Source organism: Canis lupus, chromosome X (assembly GCF_003254725.2).
Source record: "Canis lupus dingo isolate Sandy chromosome X, ASM325472v2, whole genome shotgun sequence".
NCBI classification, from domain to species: domain Eukaryota; kingdom Metazoa; phylum Chordata; class Mammalia; order Carnivora; family Canidae; genus Canis; species Canis lupus.
Genome location: NC_064281.1, coordinates 58,034,442 through 58,054,254, shown reverse-complemented (window position 1 = coordinate 58,054,254; position 19,813 = coordinate 58,034,442). Strand labels below are relative to the sequence as shown.

At 36.9% G+C, this 19,813-nt stretch overlaps 1 protein-coding gene across 3 annotated transcripts in view; it reads left to right on the top strand.

The window, feature by feature from the left end:
- Positions 1 to 19,813, top strand: part of NEXMIF (neurite extension and migration factor) — a 133,631-nt gene that overhangs the window by 90,232 nt on the left and 23,586 nt on the right. Inside the window, exon 1 of one of the 3 annotated variants that reach the window (XM_025466218.3) lies at positions 16,802 to 16,933. The exons of the other annotated variants lie outside the window; for them this stretch is intronic. The gene's annotated coding sequence lies outside the window, so the exon portion shown is untranslated. Of the gene's footprint in view, positions 1 to 16,801; positions 16,934 to 19,813 lie in introns of those variants that run through there. 3 annotated transcript variants of the gene reach the window in all.

The following is a 19,813-nucleotide window of genomic DNA, read 5'->3' as shown; positions in this document are numbered from 1 at the left end:
CCCTCCTTTCAACCGCTTTATTTTTTTTAAAGATTTTATTTATTCATGAGACACACACACACAGAGAGAGAGAGAGAGAGAGAGAGAGAGAGAGGCAGAGATACAGGCAGAAGGAGAAGCAGGTTCCATGCAGGAAGCCTGATGTGGGACTCAATCCCAGGACTCCAGGATCAGGCCCTGAGCTGAAGGCAGCGCTAAACCGCTGAGCCACCCGGGCTGCCCCCTTTCAACCGTTTTAATATCTGGATTTAGCTTCTGGGGAACACTGTCATTTGGCCACCATTTGGTTCATGGCACTCAGGTTCTTACCTACTGTCCGGGGCTTTCAAATGTCCATGTCATCTGGTTGGTCCCCTATCCTGCAAAGACTTACCAAATTTTTAATCAGTCCATCCCTGTCCTCAAGAATTGCAAGTATCAAAAAACCATTGGCCTCTGCTAACAAAGCTACATCACATCTAGTAAGAGGGTAAATCTTAATATAAATTACATATACACCAAACCTGTGAGTTCTCTCTCCCTCTTCTCCTCCCCAACCTCTCTATTCTCTACTCTTCTGCCTCCTCTCAAGCATGCTTCTTGTGGTTTGTTGTTAGATACAAATTGCATATTTGATAATGAACAGAAATACAAAAACCCTGCTTTCATCTGTTCATACTACTAACCTTCGGGTTTAGTTGTCTCTGCAAAACATCATAGCGACCTCTCCTAATATTTCTTTCCAACAAATATGCTCTTATCCCTTATCTGAAGAGGCATGGGGCTTCACCAAAGTCTACTTTGTTAACTCTTCCAAAAGGCAGCCTCTGAATGCTAAAAGGAGAAGAGACAGAAGGTAATTAGTGGGATCTGAGCCTTTGCAACAGAATTGTGGGAAGCAATGTGGAATAATAGAAGGAGCATAGGTTGGAAGACTTCACTTTAGACTTAGTTTTCCTTTAGCTAACTGTTGTCTAGGCTTTACATATATTTCTCACATATTTATGTGCCTTTAGGGTAAGGATTAAGGTTAATGTTTGTACCATCTAACATACCTAGCACACAGTCGATGTTCAGTTGAATCACTCTAGGACCTCAACTGTGCTGTACCTGCCTTCCCTGCCCAATTTCTCTATACTTTAGGTTTAGGTCTTGTTTCTACCACTTCCTAGCTTTGAGGCCTTGGGTGGTTTTCTTAACTTCTCTGATTATTAGTTTGTTTCACCTTACAGAAAAGACACAGAATACTTGCTTTATGGTATTATTGCGCAGATTAAATAGAATAATAGATATGAAACATTTTACAACCTAAAAAGTACTGTGAAAAATGTAAGGTGGCTTTATCATATTAGTCAAGAAATATCAGAAAGCAAAAAAAATTTATCACATCTGTGAACTATGCTTCCAAACAGATTATGCTGTGTCATTCTAGATCCATTTTATAGACCCAGGTTTGCTTAGATTCAGCTCATTTGGACACTCTGGTTAAAGTTAACATTAGGAAAGAAAAAGTCTAATTTTTATCTGTGTTTGATACAAAGGCCAATAACCATCCCATCACTTGAATGTCATTCATTTTCCTTTGGTATTTTGGTGAAATTCCCAAAAGTACACCCATGAATAATTAAACGACACTGGTTCTGGTAGAAGTAGTACATTAAAAGCAATTACTAAAATATTAAAAACTTAGATCAAAACTGAATCTACATTCTCTCAGCCATTTCAAAGCATAAACTATATAAATCTGTGTTCTAAATTACCCAAAGGAAATGTTTTTGGGGAATCAAGAAGCAAGGATTTACTGATCCCTTGTGGCATGTCCAGCTCTGCTAGGGGCACAGTGGGTGGTAGATGTAAAATCCTGAAAGACTGCTTTCCAGTAGCTCATATTCTGGTTGGGTCCACAAAACATAGGAAAAATAAGGTTATTTCTTTTGTGGTATGGAGCTTAAGAGGTACAGTTTAAAGAGGCAAAGAAGAAGGCAGAGAGACCTTGCCTGTCTTAGGATAGTAAGCATGGCAAGTGCTGTGCATGGTGCTAGGTAAGGCTGCTGAGGTAAGGTTGAGTCAGATTATAGAAGTCCTTGAAAGCCTTGTAGAAGAGACTGGATTTGGTATGATTAGCAGTGGTGATTCATTGTGAGTTCCTGAACCAGAACACTGAAAAAAGAATAGTGTGTTAGGAAGCAATGAGCAGGTTGAAATATAGGCAGGCACCTACTACCAAAAACTCATTTGTTTGCTCCCCTTGTAGGATGTAGTAGTAGGCATGGAGAAAACTATGGAAAACAAGATGTGGCTAAAGAAATGATAACAAGGACAATGGGGGTCAGAAAGTTAGAAGACATCTCATTTAATCAGTCAGAACTCTGGCATCAGGTGACTTTTATGAAAAAACATTTCTGTCAGAAACAAATATTTAAGATTAAGTAGTTTATAGGCTTTAAGTGTAGTGGGTTCCCCAACAGTAGATTAGCAGATGCACAAGAATGTATCAATGATATTAAAGACAGTGTAATGGAAAATACCCAAGCCGAATAGCAAAAAGAGGAAAAAAATTAATTAGGACAGGTTAAGGGATTTCTTAGACAACATCAAGTAAACACATTCACATTATCAAGGTCCCAGAAGAAGGAGAGAAAAAAGGGGGCCAAAAATTTAGTTGAAGAAATAATAGCTGAAAACATCTTTAACCTAGTGAAGGAAATAGACATCCAAATTCAAGAAGCACAGAGTTCCCAACAAGATGAACTCAAAGATTTCCACACCATGACATATCATAGTAATTAAAATGTCAAAGGTTGGGATTCCTGGGTGGTGCAGCGGTTTGGCGCCTGCCTTTGGCCCAGGGCGCGATCCTGGAGACCCGGGATCGAATCCCACGTCAGGCTCCCGGTGCATGGAGCCTGCTTCTCCCTCTGCCTGTGTACACTCTGCCTCTCTCTCTCTGTGACTATCATAAATAAATAAAAATTTTAAAAAAATAAAATAAAATAAAATGTCAAAGGTTAAAGATGAGGAGAAATTTAAAAAGCAGCAAGAGAAAAGCCAAAAGTTTACATACGAGGCCACCCCATAATGCTATTAGCTGATTTTTCAGCAGGAACATTGCAGACCAGAAGGGAGTGGTATGATACTGCAAAATGCTGAAAAGAAAAAGAAAAACTAGCAACCAAAAATACTTGACCTATCATCCAGAATTAAAGGAGAAATAAATACTTTCCCAGAAAAACAAAAGTTAAAGAAGTTTATTGCCAGTAAAACAGCCTTGTTAGAAATGTTAAGGGGACTTAATAGAAAAGAAATGGCCATATTTATGCATGAGAAAATTATGAATAAAATATATAAAATATGATAGCATATATATAAAAAGTGGAAAGGGTGTAAAAAAAGTGTTTAAGAATTTGAACTTAATTAAATGACCATCACTTAAGCCTGCTATACACTTTGGATGTTATATATAAACCTTATGGTAACCACAAAAGGAAACCTATAATAGATCCAAAAAATAAATAGAAAGCCAAATATAACACTATAAAAACACTACAGAAATTACAAAGAAAGAGAAAAAGAAGAAGAAGAAGAAAGGAACAAAGAACTGCAGAATAACCCGAAAACAATTAACAAAATGGCAATAAGTACACACCTACCAATAATTACTTTAAATGCGAATGGACAAATATTCCAGCCAATGGTGTAGGGTAATAGAATATATAAAAACCAATACCCATCAATATGTTTAAAGGTACTCACCACAGAGCTAAAGAGAGACAGACTGAAAGTCAAGGAATGGAAAAACATTTACCATACAAATGAAAGTGAAAAAAAAAACTCAAGGTAACAATACTTATATCAGACAAATAGAATTTAATACAAAGACTATAGAGGAGGAGCTGGAAGCGGAGTAGGAAGACTGTATCCTTGCCTCATCCCACAAATACAACTAGATAACTATCAATCATCGTAAATACTAGAAATCAACCTGAAGACTGGCAGAACAAACATCACAACTAAAGGTAGAGAAGAGGCCACAGATAGGAAGTGTGGAGACGCAGTTAGGAGAGAAATGGATCATGGGTGCTATGGTAAGGAGGGAACCATGATAGAGGAGAAGGGCAAGAGAGACAGGCACATGGGGGAGCTCTCACAGGGAAGACAAATCCCCATAGGAATTGGCTTGGAAAGTGAGAGGGGCTGAATTTTGTGAGTTCCTACAATCAGTGTGGCTTAAAGCCTGGAGTTCTAAAGGTGACATGGATAGAGTCCAGAGGACATTGGGCTGCTCTTGACAGAAAGCAGGAGAAATATACAGCATGGAAATAGCAATCTGATGAGAGCCTGGGACATGAAGTAGGGATGTTATTTGCTCATTTCAGAGTGTGTCCCAGAAGGGTAGTGTTCACAGAGAGATCCCTCCAGGGACATAGGAACTGGCTGGCACCAATTCTCTCCCCTGTCCCTCAGCATAAGCAGAGAGCGACCTGCAGGAACCAGGGCAACACACACACACTGTCTATTTAACTTACTTAAACCAAGCCCCACCCCCACCCCCATGCTCTGGTGGAACTGCCCTTCCCAGTGACACTTGCCTCAGTCCCAGTACAGTGGGCCCCCTCCCCCACAAGACTGGTCCAAAACTTTACATATCCTGATAAAAGAATTTTGAAAGCCTCCAATTCCAGCAGCAGTGATAACAGGTCTCATTTCATAAGCAGGCCAGAGTAAACATAGTTAAAACATGCTACATTTAACTCAGGGAACAAACACTGCCCACAACAGACAAAGAGAGCCTGTGCAGTTGACTGGACTGAAGGATAAAGCAGCCAGAACACAAAAGCAGAGCACATGCAGAACACATTTGAGACACTCCCTGAACCACCAGGCCCTGGGGAACAGGAGTCGTTATACAGCAGGGCACTATAGGACCTCTTCTTCATAAGGCCATTACCCTCAAAAACAGGAAACATAGCTGACCTTCCTAACATGGAGGAACAGGCACAGAGACTCATATAAAATGGGTAGACAGAGAAATTTATTCCAAATAAAAGAACAGAAAAGGCCATGGCCAGAGATCTAAGTAAAACAGATATAAGTAAAATACCTAATTGGACAATTTAAAGCAAAACTTATAAGGATACTAACTGGACTGAGAAAAAAATAGAACTCATCAGTGAGACCCTTCTCATACAGATAAAAGAGTTAAAAAAGAGTTAATCAGAGATGAAGAATGTAATGAGATCGGAAACAGGTTTGACGCAATGAACAGCAGGTGGGAAGAAGCAGAGGAATGCACTAGTGATATAGGAGACAAAATAATGGAAAATAATGAAGCTAAACAAAAGAGACAATTATGGAACACAAGAATTGACTCAAGAGAACTCAGTGATTCCATCAAAATTAATAACATTTCTATTATAGGAGTGCCAGACGAAGAAGATAGAGAAAAGGGGGCAGGAAATTTATTTGAAGAAATAATAGCTGAAAACTCCCCTAATCTAGGGAAGAAACAGACATCTATCCAGGAGGAACAGAGAATTCCCATCAAAATCAACAGAAGCAGACCAACACCAACGCATATTGTAATTAAACTTGCAAAATATAGTGACAAAGAAAAAATCTTAAAAGCAGCAAGAGAAAATAAGTCCTTTACTTATAAGGGAAGACCCATAAGGCTAGCTGAAGATTTATAAACAGAAACTTGGCAAGCCAGAAGGGAGTGGCATGATATATTCAAAGTGCTGAATGGGAAAATCTGCTGCCAAGAATATTCTATCCAGAAAGGCTATCATTTGGAATATAAGGAGAGATAAAAAGTCTCCCAGACAAAACCAAAGGAGTTCCACAAAATCAGCCCTGCAAGAAATACCAAAGGGGACTCTTTGAGTGCTCAAGAAAGACCAAAAGTGACAAGGAGAAGTAAGAATCAGAAAAAATCTCCAGAAATAATGACAAAACAAACACTAAGACGGCATTATATAGATACCTATCAATAATTACTTTAAATGTTTATGTACTCAATGCTCCAATCAAAAGACTTAGGATGTCAGAATGGATTAAAAAAAGACCCCTCTATACACTGCCTACAAGAGACTCACTTTAGACCTAAACACCTGCAGATTCAAAGTGAGGGGATGGAGAAACATTTATCATGCAAATGGATGTCAAAAGAAAGCCAAGGTAGGAATATTGATGTTAGACAAAATAGACCTTAAAACAAAGACTGTAAAAAGAGGTAAAGAAGGACACTATATAATAATAAAGGGGGAAATCTAACAACAAGATCTAACAACTGCAAGTAAGTATGCATCCAACATAGAAGCAGCAAAATGTATAAAACAATAACAAATATAAATGAACTAATTGATAATAATGCAATAATAGCAGGGGACTTTTACACCCCACTTAAATCAATGGACAGATCACCTAAACAGAAAATCAACAAGGAAACAATGGCTTTGAATGACACACTGGATCAGATGGACTTAACAGATACATACAGAACATTTCATCTTAAAACAGCAGAATATACATTCTTTTCAAGTGCATATGGGACATTCTTGAAAATAAATCACATATCAGCTCACAAAACTGGCTGCAATAAATACAGAAAGATTTACACTTACCATGCATCTTTTCTGACCACAACATTATGAAACTTGAAGTCAACCAAAAGAAAAAAATTTAGAAAGACCACAAATACATGAAAGTTAAGCAACATGCTACTAAACAATTAATGGGTCAACTAGGAAATCAAAGAAGAAATTTTTAAAATGTAAGCAAAAGAAAATGAAAACACAACAGTCCAAAATCTTATGGGTACAGCAAAAGGGGTCCTAAGTGGAAAGTATATAGCAACACAGGCCCACCTCAAGAAGCAAAAAAAAAAAAAACTTAAATGAACAACCTAAGCCTACACCTAAAGGAGTTAGAGAAAGAACAACAAATGAAGCTTACACCCATCAGAAGGAAGGAAATAATAAAGACTAGAGCAGAAATAAACTATATAGGAACTGAAAAAAAAGATCCAGATCAATGAAACCAGGAGATGTTTTTTTGAAAACACTAATAAATTTGATAAACCCCTAGCCAGAAAGAGAAAGGAGACAAATTAATAAAATCAGAAATGAGGAGAAATAACAACCAACACCACAGAAATACAAACAATTATAAGAGAATATTATGAAAAACCATATGTCAACAAATTGGACAACCTGGAAGAATTGGATAAAATCCTAGAAGCAGATAAAGGGCCAAAAGTGAAACAGGAAGGGGTAAAAAAAAACTTGAACAGACCAATAGCCAGCAAAGAAATTGAGTTAGTAATAAAAAAAAAAAGTTTCAACAAACAAAAGTCCAGGGCCACATGCCCTCACAGGTGAATTCTATCAAATATTTAAGAAGAGTTAGTATCTATTCCTCTCAGTCTATTCAAAAAAATAGGAAAGGAAGGAAAACTTCCAAGTTCATTCTGAGGCCAGATTTACCCTGATACCAAAATCAGATAAAGACTCTACTAAGAGAAAACTATAGGCCAATATCCCTGATGGACATGGATATGAAAATCCTCAATAAAATACTAGCAAACTGAATCCAACAATACATTAAAAGAATCATTCACCACGATCAACTGGGACTTATTCCTGGGTTTCAAGTGTGGTTCAGTATTCAAGAATCAATCAAGGTGATACACTACATTAATTAAAGAAAGGATAAGAATCATATGATCATTTCAATAGATGCAGGAAAAGCATTTGATGAAGTACAACATCTATTCATGTTAAAAACCCACAGCAAAATAGATTTAGAGGGGACATACCTCAATATAAAAAAGACCATCTATGAAAAATCTGCAGCTATTATAATCATGAGTGGGGAAAAACTGAAAGCTTTTCCTCTACAGTCAAGAATACAACAGAAATGTCCCCTCTCACCCTATTATTTTACATAGTACTGGAAGTCATGGCAATAGCAATCAGACAACAAAAGGGAAAAAAATAATCCAAATCAGCAAGGAAGAAGTCAAACTTTCACTATTTGCAAATGACACAATACTCTATATAGAAAACCCAAAAGATTCAACCAAAAAACTGCTAGAAATGATACATGAATTGAGTAAAGTTGCAAGATACAAAATCAACCTACAGCAATCTCTTGCACATCTGTACACCAATAATGAAGCAGCAGAGAAAAAAATTAAGGAATAAATCCCTTTTACAATTGCATCAAAGCCAATAAGATACTCAGGAATAAACCTAAGCAAAGAGGTGAAAGACCTGTACTCTGAAAACTATAAAACATTGATGAAAGACATTGAAGATGACAAAGAAATAGAAACATTCCATGATTATAGATTGGAAGAACAAATATTATTAAAATGTCTATACTACCAAAGGAATCTACACATTTAATACAATCTCTATCAAAATACCAACATTATTTTTCAGAGAGCTACAAATTGTGTGGAACTCCAAAAGATCTTGAATAGCCAAAGCAACCTTAAAAAAAAGCAAAGCTGGAGGCATCACAATTCCAGAATTCAAGTTATATAACAAAGCTGTAAAAATCAAAATAATATGTTACTGGCAAAAAAAAAGACACATCGATCAATGGAACAGAATAGAAATCATAGAAATAAACCCACAAGTATATGGTCAATTAATCTTTGACAAAGCAGGAAAGAATATCCAATGGGAAAAAAGTCAGTTTCCTCATCAACTACATCTAAAAGAGTAAAACTGGATCACTTTGTTACACCAAGCACAAAAATAAATTCAATATAGATAAAAGACCTAAATGTGAGACCTTAAATCATAAACCTTCTAGAAGAGAACATAGGTAGTAACCTCTTTGACATTGGTCATAGCAAGTTTTTTCTATATATGTCTCTTGAGGCAAAGGAAACAAAAGCAAAAATAAATTATTGGGACTTCATCCAAATAAAAATCTTCTGCACAGCAAAGGAAACAACACAACTTAAAGGCAACCTATGGAATGGGAGAAGATATTTGCAAGTGACACATCCAGTAAAGAGTATCAAAACATATAATGATGTCATGAAACTCAATACCCAACAAACAGATAATCCAATATAAAAATAAGCTGAAGATATGAACAGACATTTCTCCAAAGATATCCAGATGGCAAACAGTTATGTGAAAGGATGTTCATCATCAGTTTGCATCAGAGAAAGGCAAATCAGAACCATAATGAGATACCTCACACCTGTCACAATGACTAAAAACAATCACAATGAACAATAACACAATGAACAACAGTTGTTGGCAAGGATGTGGAAGAAAAGGAACACTCATGCAGTGTTGGTGGAAATGCAAACTGGTACAGCTACTGTGAAAAATAGCATGAAGGTTATTCAAAAAGTTAAAAATAGAACTACCCTATGATCCAGCAATCACACTACGGTATTTACCCAAAGAATACAAAAATACTAATTCAAAGGGATACATGCACTCTGATGTTTATAGCAGTATTTCCTACAATAGCCAAATTATGGAAAGAGCCCAAATGTTTATTGACTGTTGAATGGATAAAGAAGATGTGGCATATATATACAATGGAATATTACACCACCATACAAAAAGAATGAAATCTTGCCGTTTGTAATAACATGGATGATGTTAGAGAATTTTATGTTAAGTGAAATAAATAAGTCAGTCAGAGAAAGACAAATAGCATACGATTTCACTCATGTGTGGAATTTTGTAAACAAAACAAATGAGCAAAGGGAAAAAAGAGAGACAGGTACAAACCAAGAAACAGACTCTTAACTATGGAGAACAAACTAGGTTGCCAGAGAGGGATGTGGTGGAATGGCTGAAATAGATGATGGGTATTAAGAAATGCACTTGTGATGAGCATTGGGTGTTGCATGGAATTGTTGGGTCACTAAATTGTACTCTTGCAGTTTATGTTACACTGTATGTTAACTAGAATTTAAATAAAAACTTTAAAAAAGGAATATATTGGGGAAAATATAGTGAACAAGGCAAATACAAACCATATTCTTAATTATAAAGAACATGCTGATGGTTACCAAAGGGGTGGAGGATGGGGGGAATGAGTGAAATAGGCGATGGGGAGTAAGGAGTGTACTTAAGATTAGCACTGGATGACTTTGGAATTGTTGAATCACTCTTTCATACATCTGAACTAATATTGCACTGAATGTTAACTAATTGGAATTAAAATATAAAGTTACAAGACCAAAAAAAAAAAAAGCCAGAAGCATTACAATTCTAGATTTCAAGACATGCTACAAAGCTATAGCAATTGAAACAGTACGGTATTAGCACAAAAATAAACACATAGAGTAATATTCCATTGTATACATAAACCACATCTTCTTTATCCATTCATCTTTCGTTGGACACCGAGGCTCCTTCCACAGTTTGGCTATCGTGGCCATTGCTGCTATAAACATCGGGGTGCAGGTGTCCCGGCGTTTCATTGCATCTGTATCTTTGGGGTAAATCCCCAACAGTGCAATTGCTGGGTCATAGGGCAGGTATATTTTTAACTCTTTGAGGAACCTCCACACAGTTTTCCAGAGTGGCTGCACTCAGCTATTAGAAATGACAAATACCCACCATTTGCTTCAACGTGGATGGAACTGGAGGGCATTATGCTGAGTGAAGTAAGTCAGTCGGAGAAGGACAAACATTATATGTTCTCATTCATTTGGGGAATATAAATAATAGTGAAAGGGAATATAAGGGAAGGGAGAAGAAATGTGTGGGAAATATCAGAAAGGGAGACAGAACGTAAAGACTGCTAACTCTGGGAAACGAACTAGGGGTGGTAGAAGGGGAGGAGGGCGGGGGGTGGGAGTGAATGGGTGACGGGCACTGGGGGTTATTCTGTATGTTAGTAAATTGAACACCAATAAAAAATAAATTAAAAAAAATAAAAATAAAAAAATAAACACATAGAACAATGAAAAAGAAGACAGAGTTCAGAAATAAACCCACAGTTATACGGCCCATTAATCCATGGAGGCAAGACTATTCAAAGGGGAAAAACAGTCTCTTCAATAAATGGTGCTGGGAAAACTGGAGAGCTACCTGCAAAAGAATGATATTGGATCACTTTATAACATCATACAGAAAAATAAACTGACAATTAAAGATCTAAATGTGAGATTTGAAACCATAAGAATCCTAGAAGAGAACACAAGCAGTAATTTCTCTGATACCAGCTTTAGCAACCTTTTTCTAGATATCTCCTGAGGCAAGGGAAATCAAAGCAAAAATAAACTATTAAGACTATCTCAAAATAAAAAAGCTTCTGCATAGCAAAGCAAACAATCAACAAAACTGAAAGATAACATACTGACTAGGAAAAGATACTTGCAAATGGCATGTCTGATAAAGGGTTATTACCCAAAATATATGAAGAATTGGTACAACTCAACACCAAAAAAAAAAAAAAAAAAATCCAATTAAAAAGTGAGCAAAAGACATGTACAGACATTTCTCCAAAAAGACATATAGATGGTCAACAGAGACATGAAAAGATTCTCAACACCACTCAGGGAAATTCAAATCAAAGCTACAATGAGATATCACCTCATACCTGTCAGAATGGCTAACATAAAAAACACAGGAGGGCAGCCCCAGTGGCGCAGCGGTCTAGCGCCGCCTGCAGCCCAGGGCGTGATCCTGGAGACCCTGGATCGAGTCCCACGTCAGGCTCTCTGTATGGTGCCTGCTTCTCCCTCTGCCTCTCTCTGTCTCTATGAATAAATAAATAAAATCTTTAAAAAAAAAACACAGGAAACAACAAGTGTTGGTGAAGATGTGGAGAAAAAGGAACACTCATACTGGGAGTGCAAACTGGGGAATGCAAACTGGGGCTCCCTCACTATGGAAGACAATATGGAGTTTCCTCAAAATATATTAAATTATATATTAAATTTCTCTATATATTAAATATAGAACTACCATATGACCCAGTAGTCACACTACTGGGTTTTATTTATACCAAGAATATAAGAACACTAAATTGAAAGGGTATATGCTCCCTTATTTTTTTGCAGTGGTATTTACAATAGCTAAATTATGGAAGCAGTCCAAGTGTCCATTGATAGGTGAATGGATGAAGTAGAAGTGGTATATATATTCAATGGAGTATTATTCAGCCATAAAAAAGAATGAAATCTTACTATTTGCAGGAACATGGATGGAGCTAGCCAGTATAATGGTAAGTGAGGTAAGTCAGTCAGAGAAAGACAAATACCATATGATTTCACTCATGTGGAATTTAAGAAACAAAACAAAGGGGGAAATAGAGAAGATACCAAGAAGTAAACACATTTTTAAAAATTTATTTATTTATTTATTTATTTATTTATTTATTTATTTTTATTTAAGAGAGACTGTGTGTGGGTGGGGGGGGAGGAAGAAGGATAAGCAGACTCCACACTAAAGGCAGAGCCCCATACAGGGCTTGATTTCAACACCCTGAGATCATGACCTGAGCTGAAGCCAAGTATCCAATGCCTAACTGACAGAGCCACCAAGGCACCTGCAGACTCTTTTTAAAATTCATGTTAACATATAGTTTAGTGTTGGTTTCAGGATAGAATTTAGTGATTCATCACTTACATATAACACTCAGTGCTCATCCCAACAAGTGCCCTCCTTAATGCCCATCACCCATTTAGTCCATCACCCCACCCATGTCCCCTCTAGCAACCCTCAGTTTGTTCCCTATAGTTAAGAGTCTCTTATGGTTTGCCTCGCTCTATGTTTTTATCTTATTTTATTTTTCTTTCCCTTGCCCTATGTTTATCTGCCTTGTTTCTTAAATTCCACATTTGAGTGAAATCATATGCTATTTGTCTTTCTCTGACTGAATTATTAGCATAATGCACCCTAGTTCCATTCATGTCATTGCAAGTGGCAAGATTTCATTCTTTTTGGTGGCTGAATAATATTCCATTGCATATGTAGATCACTTCTTTATTCATTCATCTATTGATAGACATCTGGGCTTTTTTGATAGTTTGGCTATTGTAGATAATGCTTCTATAAACATTGGGGTGCACATACCCCTTCGAATTTGTATTTTTGTACTCTTTGGGTAAATATCTAGTAGGGCAATTGCTGGATTTGTAGGATAGTTCTATTTTTAACTTTTTGAAGAACCTCCATACTGTTTTCCAACGTGGTTGCACCAGTTTACATTCCCGCCAACAGTGCAAAATGATTTCCCTTTCTCTGCATCCTCACCAACATCTGCTGTTTCCTGAGTTGTTATTTTTAGCCATACTGGCAAGTGTGAGTTGATATCTCATTGTGGTTTTGATTTGTATTTCTCTGATGATGAGTGGTGTTGAGCATTTTTTTTCATGTGTCTATTAGCCATTTGTATGTCTTCTTTGGAGAAAAGTCTGTTCATGTCTTCTGCCCATTTCTTAACTGGATTATTTATTTTGGGGTTGTTTATTTTGATGAGTTCCTAATAGATTGGATACTGGCCCTTTATCTGATATATCATTTGCAAATATAAGAAGCAAAATCTTAATTATACAGAACAAATTGATGGTTATTACAGGGGAGAGGGATGAGGAGATGGGTGAAATAGGTGATGGGAATTAAGGAGTGTACTTGTGATGAGTACCAGGTGATGTATGAAATTGTTTAATCACTCACACATCTGAAGCTAATAAAACACTTTATGTTAACTAACTGGAATTTAAATAAAAACATTTTAAAAAAAGAATCTAAACAAAGGGACAAAAGAGACAAAGAAAAAACAAACTCTTAACTGTAGAGAACAAACAGATGTTTATCAGCAGAGAATTGGGTGGGGCCGGTAGGAGAAAGAGATTAAGAGTACACTTATGATGAGCACTGAGTAATAAATGGAATTGTTGAATCACTATATTGTACACCTGAAACTAATATAATGCTGTATGGTAACTATGCCAGAATTAAAATAAAATAAAAATAATAACAGTAAAAGGTAAACTATTGGGACTATGTCAAAATATAAAGCTTTCGTACAGCACAGTAAACCATCAATAAAACAAAAAGCCTACTGATTGGGAGAAGATATTTGCAAATGATATATCCAATAAGGGATTAATTTCCAAAATAAAGAAAGAACTGCTACAATTCAACACCAGGAACAATCTAATTAATAAATGGGCTGAGGACTTGAATTGATATTTTTCTAAAGGAGACATGTAGATAGATGGCCAACAGATATGTGAAAAGATGTTCAACATCACTAATCATCAGGGAAATGCAGATCAAAACCATCTTTCACTTGTCAGAATGGCTAAATCAAAAAGATGAGAAATAAGCAGTTTTGGCAATGATGTACAAAAAGAACTTTCATGCACTATTGTTAGAAATGTAAACTGGTATGGCTACTATGGAAAAGAGTATGGAGATTCCTCAAAAAATTATAATTTTTAAAAAAGATTTATCTATTTATTCATGAGACACACACAGAGAGAAAGGCAGAGACACAGGCAGAGGGAGAAGCAGGCTCCATGCAAGAAGCCTGATATGGAACTCGATCCCGAGATTCTGGGATCACTCCCTGAGCCAAAGGCAGACGCTCAACTGCTGAACCACCCAGGCGTCCCTCCTCAAAAAATTAAGTAGAACCATATGATCCAATAATTCTACTACTGGGTATTTACCCAAACAAAACAAAAACACTAATTCAAAAAGATATATGCACCCCTATGTTTGTTGCAGCATTATTTATAATATGCAGATATGGAAGCAACCTAAGTGTCCATTGATAAATGATAGCTAAGGAATATATGTATAGTATATTCTTTCTCTCTCTCTCTCTCTTTCTACACACACACACACACACACACACACACACACACACAATGGAATAGTATGCAGCCATTAATAAGGATGAGATCTTGCCATTTGTGACAACTTGGATGGACCTAGAGGGTATTATGCTAAAGAAGGTAAGTTAGACTGAGCAGACAAATACCATATGATTGCACTCATATGTGGAATCTAAAAGAAAATCAAATGAATAAACAAACAAAAAGCAGAATCAGACCTATAAACAGAGAACAAACTGATGGTTGCCAGAAGGAGGGGGTGGAGTAGTTAGGCAAAATGGGTGAAGGGTAGTGGACAATACAGGCTTCCAGTTACGGAATAAATAAGTTACAATGTGGGCTGAAGGATACAACATAGGGAATATTTTCAATGATATTGTAATAGCATTGTGTGGTGACTGATGGTAGCTACACTTATGAGCATAGCATAACATGTGGACAACTTGATTCACTATTTTATAACCTGAAACTAATGTAAAATTATGTGTCAACTATATTCAAAAATTTTTAAAGATTTATTTATTTTGGAGAGTGAGAGAGAGAGAGAGAGAAGCAGACTCCCCACTAAACACTCAGGGAGCCCAATGTGGGGCTCAATCTCATGACCTTGAGGTCATGACCTGAGCTGAAGGTGGATGCTTAACCAACTGAGCCACCCAGGTGCCCCTCAAATTTTTTAAAGAAAAAATGTATTCAATTCCCAGAGTTGAATCAGTGAATGGCTTCTGCACCTGATCTGTTTTCAGTAGCAAGCATGTGCAAGAATTTCTCTTCTCTAGGCTTTCCCATAGCTGGCAGACCTAGCATTTATGTGATTATGACTGAATTAAAACAAATGTCTCTATTGTCTCTGAGGAGAAATTAAGAAAGTGCCAGAAATGAACAAAATATGGGTACAAAAAGACTTTAAAGGAAAAGGAAGTTATGTGAAGATAAGAGAAAAATATTGAAGTAGCAGTTCTTTTTTCAAAAAATTCAGGTATGGTTGGCACACAGTATTAGTTTTGTGTGTACAACATAGTGATTGAACAATTATATACATTATGAAATGCTTACCACAATAAGTATAGTTATCATCTGTTACCATATATGGTTATTACCATATTATTAACTACATTCTATATGCTGTATTTACTCAGAAAACTACTGTTCACTTTTATACACACACACACACACACACATCTCTTTCTTCTATTAAAATTTCTGCATATGACTTGAACATATTGGCCTAGAAGGATAGTAATAAGGCTCTGTGACTTTTAGCAAGTTACTTAGACTCTCTGAGAAGCTTTAGTTTTCTCATTTATAAAATAGCAATGCTAATTCCTACCTACTTTATAGGGCTTTTTAAAGAGTTAAATGCAAATCAATATAAAGCTTCTAGTACATAGTAAGAGATGCATAAATGTTAATACCCTTTTCATTAGACATCATGAAGTGATAGATTAGCTTAGTGTTGGGACTTACTTACATTCATCTAAAGGTAGCAAAGTTTTCCCCAGCTTGCTGTTTAAGTAGTTGCTAATGTTTAGAATTTAACCCAGTTGCATTAGCAGCTGCTTAAATAGCAGTCTGGTTCTCAGTTCACATATCTGCCTACAACTGGATTGAGGTTACATTGGGGGAAGGGTCAGCAGCTAGCAAATCCAATGTATAACTTGTTCCAGGGAAATACTTTATTTTTGCCCTTAAAATTTTGACTTATTCATTGTAATACAAGGTAATCCTGCTCTCTAGGAATAAAGTGAGCCCATGTCTAAAGGTGATGTGACTCCAGTTTAATTGGTTTGAAATCTACATCCCTATATTTCCTCATGAGCCTTGACTATGGTGTGACTTCACTTGGCAGACCTCAAAAGAGAATGAAAGATATCATATGAGAAGTGTTGACAGTGAGAGCTGTTTATTGCCATTCACCTGCGAGAGCTGTCTATGCCACCTGTTCATGCATATCAGACACATGAACACTCTCCTTTTATTTGCAGTACATGGAGCAATGATGGCATGCTCATATTTTGAGAGAAATTCCCCTTCTGCTTGGATGAATTTCCTTCTCTGTTCAACAGGGCCAGGATTTTATCTAAGGGAGTACAAAGGCCACCAGGCCTTTTCCAGGTAAAGTACTCTATACATCTTGCCCCCTTGCCCTTGATCACTTTTATGGTTAAATAAATAAATGTGATTTTAAGTATAAATAAATTGTACAGAAAATACCAAAGTAATCACTTAGCTGCAGTTAAGTGTTTAGAAATCACTTGCTCTAGAGTGCCACCTAATTATCCTTAGTAATTTAGTAGATAATACAATGCTTAGTCTGCTGTGGTCCCTCTATCAAAATGGGATCAAATCACAATATTGCCTTATCACTCCAAAGCATCTGGGTGACAACTGGTGACTGTAGAAATTTTAGATAGTGTCAGCAGCTAGAGCTGCTACTCTAAGGTGACACGATTGAGCCCTGGTATATTCAAGTTGGAAGCCGAGGTAAAAAATAGCAACAGACTTTATTATTTTAACACACCTGAAAAATTTTCCAAGTTTCCATCCCCATTGATTGGAAAACTCCAGTTCCTTACTCTCAGTTCTTCATATTCCAGGAATGCAAGAATGCTTCTCTGGCAGAGCAAACTCAGTACTGAGCAAAGCATTACCAAAATGACAGGCTCTAAACTGATTCTATGATGTGTTTATAAATAGCAATTTTTATTAGATAGTCTCAGTACGGGTTCTGAATTATTAATTACTTGATTACATTTTGGACCCTGTCTTTATAATGGGGCTTTCACCTTTTCAAGTCCAGGCATCCTGACAAAAACAAAAACAACAACAACAAAACACCAATTCGGACAAACTGTAGGGCAGGGTGGAGATAGGAATACTCTATCTGAATGGAGCACAATTATTTCAAAACTGTTGTAAATATGTTGAAACATTTTGTGAGCAGAAGAGATGGATGACAGTGCAAAACTGATTGAGACAAGAAAATTGGAAAAATAAGTGGAGCAAAAATGGAAAAGCAGGAAGAGGGAAATATAAAAACATGGGTTAAGACAACAATCTCCTTTTTCTCCCCAAAAAACTTGTCATAGCTATCAAGATGATGCTACTTGCCCACAGTCCACAGGAAGACATAATAGTTAACTCATTTGATCTAAGTATGTAATAATATTTTTATCTAGGTATATGCTGAGAACAAATTAAGCTGTCTCTGGCACTGTGAAAAGATCAAAATGTGAATGTGCAGATTTTCTTTTTCTTCATCCCACAACCTAATGATGGCAGATGATAGGAAGCATTTTGCTTTACCTCTCTCTTCTGTGACTCATAAACTCACTATTCTTGCTTTCCTGCTTGTCAGTTTTCTTATCCATAAGTAGAGATGACACTTATTTTTTTGACTCACAGTGTGGTAATCTTCAAGTAAGTATCAGGATGAATGTGATAGTTTTACTAAATTGTAAAGCCCTCTGTAGTCCTGTCACTCTATTCATTTAATCTCTTAATTTCAATTAGAACTAGCAGTGAAAAAATAATATGCATGACTTTCTTGGTTGTGCAAAAATTTGTTCCTGGGTAAGACACTATTGTGTTGTTTATTTTTGTTTTGTTTGTAAGTTTGACCTGACAGAAGTACTTCAAACACTCTCTTGATTGTCTTCAGATTGGCAGTCTACTGCAACCTCCTTTCTCCTTTCCTTCTTACTTTTCTTTCCAGGGAAGTTTTCTATGTAAAGAATTCAACTTAAATGTTTAGGAAAGCATGTTATTCAATTGGAGCTGCCCTATCAGTGTTGGGGTAAGTCAGTCCACTTTTATGGTCCCATCAAAGACTGAAGACTGTGAGCTTTGGAGTAACTCAGTGCTAAGGGTTTTTATTTATTTATTCATGAGAGACACACAGAGAGAGAGGCAGAGACACAGGCAGAGGGAGAAGCAGGCTCTATGCAGGGAGCCCGATGCAGGACTCCATCCCATGACTCTAGGATCAAGCCCCAGGCCAAAGGCAGGCGGTAAATTGCTAGCCACCCAGGGATCCCTCAGTGCTAGGTTTAAATCCTGATTCCCCTCCAGCTGGCTAGGTGGGATGAAAGATCTGCTTAACTTTTTCTGAGTCTCAATTTCCTTACCTATTAACAAAGATAATAATACATATCTCATTAAGACTGTTGTCTAAATTAAAGTAATAAATATATTTAAGGTACTTACTTAGTAGGATATCACTCAATAAATGTTAGTCTCCCTCCCTCTCCATACTGTGGACATAAAAAGCAACCAGCTGAAATTGTGTGGGTGGATCAGTGTAGAATCCCCCACTCCTAGCGGAAGTCTTTCTGAATATGTATCTTAGGAATGGGAAAGGCTACCAGCATCATATCTGAATGCTAGTGACAGAATTATTATAGGTATACATACACAGCAAAGACATCATTTTTAACAGCTGTGTTTGGTTAAGTAACATATTTAAAACGTATAGACTTTAATCTATGGTTTCTCCTGGGATTTCATCACCATTTTATTTACTTTTTTCTGGCTAAAAAGTATAACTGTACCTTGGTTCCCCCTGAATTCCACCCCCCTCCACACACATCCCAGCCATCCCCCCAAGTACTAGCTGCCTTCTCAAAATCTGAATAAGAATCTGGATAAGCATTTGAAGGACATAAGGACAGTGGATACCTGAGGAGCTAAGGAACTCGGGACTTAAAGTTCATGACTTTTTTTCCCTAGAAGGTCCTATTTCCTTCATATCTGCAGGGAACAGCTAGAGATACTACATCAAAGCTTGATTCTTCCTTGTTGCACTGCTGAGTGAGGCAATAAGCAAGACAGAAACTGTCATTAAAGAGGGGAACTGAGTGGGAAAAAATAGAGAGGGAGACAAACCATGAGAGACTTCTAACTCTGGGAAACAAAGGGTTGTGGAAGGGGAGGTGGGTGGGGCGATAGGGTAACTGGGTGATAAGCACTAAAGAAGGCACTTGATGCGATGGAGCA